The sequence below is a fragment of the Netta rufina genome, assembly GCF_964035555.1.
Source record: "Netta rufina genome assembly, chromosome: 5".
In the NCBI taxonomy this organism is placed as follows: Eukaryota; Metazoa; Chordata; class Aves; order Anseriformes; family Anatidae; genus Netta; species Netta rufina.
The window spans coordinates 46,315,472-46,321,333 of NC_140128.1; positions in this window are offsets into that span (position 1 = coordinate 46,315,472).

Sequence of the window (5,862 nt, forward strand, 5' to 3'; positions counted from 1 at the left end):
ATGTGAAGCATAGAAAAGCCAGAGCCCTATTACCATGAACGGGGACGTGGACCTCGGTACCATCCTTTCCCTGTGTTTATCAGCAGTTAATCCCGCAGTCTGTTTTACCCAGCTGCCTTGGGTTTCACAATTTCATACATGGGTAGGAGAAAATTACTTTGGTTTAAGCACTTAGCTGGCAATCTGTCTTGCCATATTGTCTCCAGAGGTGTGACTTCCAAGTTCTTTCTGAAGTTCACAAGAATGCTATCGGCTTCGTAGCTGCTGAGCTGTACTGACTGTTTCCTGTCCCCATAGCATGTGTGCCATCCTCACAATGATCCCAACACCTGTGAGTATGTCTACTCCCCTCCTTCTGCCAGCTGACCCAGCTGTGATGTGGACTTAAATCAGTGAGCAAAGCTCTGTCCTGCAAAGACAAAACAAAGCTCCAGCAGCGGTGGGTACTCACACGCCATCCCGTCTGCCCGTGGTTCCCCATTCCTTTGGGAACAGTTCGGGGCTCAGGTGGGCACAAGCAGGGCTGTGAATCTGTCAGGTTAAGAAGATATACATCATCCAGTGCAGTGAACTGGGACAAAACTGCCCCATCGGTACTTCTTAAACCCACATGTCCTGGCAGAGGGAGTTTGCATCAGCTCAGTGGTTTGTATCTGCTGCTCACAGCTTTTCTGCTCTGCTGGTCGGATCCTAAGACCCGAGTGCTGGCACAAGTGCTGCTGTCATAGCCTTCACTCAGTGAGGAGCGGGTACTGTGGGACCATTTTTACTAGAGCCCTTTTGCTCAAAAAAAATCCACGCAAACTAGCCAAAGGAGGCTTTGAAGTGCATTAATGAAACTGCACTGAACTCCTGTGTGGAGAAAATGCCCTTAATTTATTTGTGTTTAAACCAGCTGAGCAACAAAGGGATCGGGATTGAGTTGTGACTGCAGGCCTTCTGCCTTCCCACAGGGATTAATACCATTTCTCTAATCTCCTTTAACAGTCAATTTAGATTAATTATCTTGATTTTCCCTGTGGGTTAGCACAGACTGCCTCTTAACTCTCAGCGTGGAAGCCCTTATTCCAGACTAGCAGTACTTTAATCCCAGACCACTTTAATCCTGGAGTGGATTAAACTAATGTGAAACAAGGCTTTTCACTTCCAAAAAAGAGCAGCCTTGCAAAGCACTAATTAGGACGGCTCTCCCATTGCAAACTCCCAGGCTGCAGTGAGCCTTGCTCACTGCCACTAAGTCCTGTGGTTCCCCTGTGTCTGCTGCTCTTGCTCAGTCCTCGGTGCAGCCTTGTAGAGAACAGATTCCAGGGTCTTTGATGTGTGACAGTGTCCCCTTGGGAGTAATCCCAGAGAGTGAGGGCCGGCAGGAAAGCTTCCTCTCTTCTGTTAGTGAATTAGAGCTGTGGCCCCTTCCTGGGACGAGAGGAACTGTCCTCCTCACAGAAGAGGAGGAAGGGCTGTAATGCATCAGCATACCCAAGGAAGTCACGTTATGCCACTGCAAAATAAAAAAGATGACAAGCAATAGAGCCATTTGTCACCCTTATGAAAAGCAGGAAGCATTATGTGCCAGGGCTGGGATGTTTGAGCAATGGACAGTGAGTGTTTAAGAGCACCTTTGAAGAGTTTCTGGTGCAATCAGTGGTTTTGAACAATCCTTTCTTGCTTGGATGTGCAGCTTGCAGAGCATCCTGGTTCATCAGTTGCTCTGTGACATCCTGCTGGCTCAGGGCAGGGACTGGGGAGGTTGTGAAAGTCACCCACAGCCGCTTCTCATGACATCAAAAATATTTTATTTTGTCCTAAGCAGGTGCTGTGAAGGACACGAGGGGTGAACAGCAGCACTTTCTGCCAGCAGGGCATCTCAGCCTCAAATAAGTCTGGTGCCCAAGCCAAGCCATCAAAGAAACATCTGCCTATGTGGGCTCCTTCCCCTGTGCCAGGAATAGATTATCTGTATAAATTCATTTCAAATATGGGATGAGGCTCTTGTACTCAGCATTTCGCAAGACCTTCAGTGCCATGCATCTGCAACCACAGGATGTGGCATGCAAAGACTTTGCTCAACTCACCACCCACAAGCCACCCACTTCTGCCTGGGATCAGCAGCACCAGGAAAGCACCCCTTTCTTGCACAGAATGACAAAATAGTGGAAGATCTGCCTTTTTGATATGTTTTGAGGCATGTTTTAAAAAGAGTCTTGGAATGAGCAGTGCGGTCAGCTTTCAGGAAGGGGGCTGCGGTGGAGCTGGTGCCTGACAGCTAGCCAAGGAGGCAGAAAGAGTCCTCCAGAGACTTCCCAGGATGAGTTGATAGAGGATTTGGTTTTTAGCCAATTCAGAGGACCAGAAAGGTTGCAAAGTGAGACATCTGTCAGAGTCTCCCAAAAGACACAGAACTTTTATCACCGTAGTTTTTCACACTCAAGGCACTGAATTTTTAAATAGAAAAGGAGAACAAAATTACCTGCCAACATTTCAGAACAGATGTGCCTAAACTCAGGTATTGAATAGTACCCTGATAGCCCAGCAACAGATCACTGGGGCTATCAGCAGGATCAGAACAAAGGGAGGAAAATAAAGGGCTTTTATGGCCAGTCCTGTTCCTTTTACTTGACATATTTAGCTGAGCAATTCTCTATGAAAGTATCATCCACAGCAAAGCCATCCTGCTTTACAATTCGTCTGTAATGCATTTCCAAGAAAAGACACAGCGGCAGCATCCTGCCTTTCGGGTTAACCTTTGCAGGAAAGGGAAAAGGATGGCAGGGCTCTCCTGGTTCCCAGGCTCACTGAGTCCCCCTTCAAGAAGCTGCAGGGATTTACTTACACACTGAATAGATCTTTTGACATTCACCGTTCTGGCAAGTTATGATAAATCCATGTAAGAGGTAAAATCTCATGCATTTTTAATGGTGATTAGCTTTGGGAATGGAACTACAGAGAAAACGGCTGGATTTGCTGTCTCTTTTAGCTTGTAATCACACCAAGACGTTTTTTTGGATGCCTGGTTTCAGACTAAGCCATATAATTGATCTCATGTGGGGGTAGCGCGGTGAAATACAAGGGCTTGTGTCACAGGACAGATCAAATGAATATACTTCAAGAGTCTCTCCTGCTTTTAAAACATCAATGAGCTTATTGGAGCCAATCATTACGAAAAACCTCCTGGGGAGGCTGCAAGGTAAGAGGCCTGGAAAGACATGCCTGTGAGCACCAAGAACCTCTAAGTGCTCCTCCTTCCCCCTTATCTCACACCGCCTGTTCCCTTGCACCTGGACAGGACAGCCTTCCAGGTCCCTGACACAGGCCGTAGAGGGACACAGCCAAAATGTTGTCCACGTGGCTGTGCGACTGCCAGGATCCGCCCTGCTCATTGCTGGCACCACATACCTGGAACAGCTGGGCCAGACCTGCCAGCCAGGACGCAGAGCATGTCATCCTTATAATTAAAATTAATTCCCTAGAGTGCTTTCTCCTCTTCCCCAGACACAGCAAACAGCTGGAGGCTGAGATTACGGATGCTTATGCCAATTAGAGCTGTGATAAGGCCAGACGCATGGGGAGCATTAGTGTGCAGCTCTGCAGTGGAGAGACAGTCCTTGGATCTCCTCCGTGTCAAGGTACGAGGGAGCTTCCAGCTGAGCAGAGCGATGCCAGGCTGAATGCCAGGACAGGCAGAGCAGCCCTGGGGAAGAAGCCACCCAGCCGTGTCCCTGCAGTGGTGTGTGCTGTCCCATCCACGCATCCCATGCCATGGAAACAACCTGGGGACAGGCAGAGTGCCCTCACTTCATCAGGCCTTGAATGAGGTTTGAAAGAAGGGTCAAAGGATGTAAAAAAAGGTAGCAAGTGATTGTCAGGGGAGAAGCTTGCCTTTACAGGTCTTTAGAAAGTTATTTGTGCTTCCTTGGTGACAGCCACAATGTGCACATAGGAAAGCAGTTTCCCTCTTCCTCTCAAAACGGCACCAACCCCTGAACCTGGCTTTGCTTTTCTGGGTCACAGTGCCAGCCACAGTAAAACCAGCCTTTGTTTCCCTCTATTTTGTCCAGCTTCAAGCAGGAGGAAAGATTTACTTGCAGGAGGGAAGTGCTTCAATGCAGCCCTTCCAAATTCAAGGCTGTCTCCTGCTTGCTGCGGGTACACCTGCAGAGAGGAGCAGCTCCTGCAGGATGAGCCAGGCTCAGCCCCTGCGTCCCAGGGCAGAGCATCTCTAGGGAGGCAGACTCACACCCCCAGGGGACTCTTTGGGTTAGTACTCAGCCCTGCTCTGGAGCAGGTGGATAAAAGATGTTCTGGCTTGGTCCCAAAGCACCAAAGAACCTCTATCATCCCATCCCATGGAGAGCCAAGGCACTGACCAGCACCCAAGGTGGGTACTCACCTGCCAGTTGGTTATTTTTCTCCTCTATCCTCTCATTTCTTAGCAAAATGTTTTAAAAGTTTGGGATTTTTCCAATGTGAGCAGAATGCCTCATGTTTTCTTTAAAGAGCCAGGTTTTGCTGCAGATTTCACCCAAGGGTTTGGCTCGAGGCAGACACAACCTTAGTACAAATGGCTGAGGTCTGCTGTAGCAGAGCCCAGAGCTCCCAACACAAAGGTTTTGCTCTCCTTGCCCGTGGGTAGCGCTGCCAATGGTGGAGATAACTAGCATGTCCAGCACCTTCCAGACTTCAGAACAAATGGGCACACTTTCAGGAATGTGATATTTTTTATGAGTGATTACCTCTTGCCCCCCACATTTTAACTTTGTTTTTAGTCGGGTGCAAATCCAGAAGGGCACCATATGTTACAGCAAAGCACAAGGCATCTCTGACCTCTGCTGCCCCGCTGAACAAAATGGAGGAGAGAAATAAGCAATATAAGGGGACCCAAGAGCAGCTCAGGAGGTGAGCACTATATAAGCAAATAGACAGAGAGGAGCACACATCCCTCACCTCCCCAGAGGTACAGCAGCGAGAGATGCCTTTCTGCTGGTGACTCCTGGATCCAGGCAGGCACCTTCTTGGCTTAGAGCAATTTGTCCCTTGCTCAATCACATGCTGCTGTGGAGGATCTGTAGCCACAAGGAAGGGGTTCTCCCCTTCAGGGCTGGGACTTGAACGGATCCCAGATATTTTGTTGCACTGGGCATAGGGAGGTGCATGCTTCCTGCTCAAAGAGGGAGCCCTTTAGGGATTGCTGTGGACCATTTACACACAGAGGCACTGGTAAGCCAGCAGCCCAGAAAGGAAACATGGTTTTCCCCTCTGTTTCATGCACTAGCTGCCAAAAGGGACCATGAGGGTCTGTTTCTGTGACGTGGATTTATTCCAAGACAGGGAACGATCCCTGCTCTGTTCAGGATCTTCACAGAATCACAGAATCACAGAATTTCTAGGTTGGAAGAGACCTCAAGATCATCGAGTCCAACCTCTGACCTAACGCTAGCAGTCCCCACTAAACCATATCTCTAAGCTCTACATCTAAACGTCTTTTGAAGACTTCCAGGGATGGTGACTCCACCACTTCCCTGGGCAGCCTGTTCCAATGCCTCGCAACCCTTTCAGTGAAGAAGTTCTTCCTAACGTCTAACCTAAAACTCCCCTGGCTCAACTTAAGCCCATTCCCCCTCGTCCTGTCACCAGGCACGTGGGAGAACAGACCAACCCCCACCTCGCTACAGCCTCCCTTGAGGTACCTAAAAAGAGCGATAAGGTCACCCCTGAGCCTCCTCTTCTCCAGGCTGAACAAGCCCAGCTCCCTGAGCCGCTCCTCGTAGGACTTGTTCTCCAGGCCCCTCACCAGCTTCGTCGCCCTTCTCTGCACCCGCTCAAGCACCTCCATGTCCTTCTTGTAGCGAGGGGCCCAAAACTGAA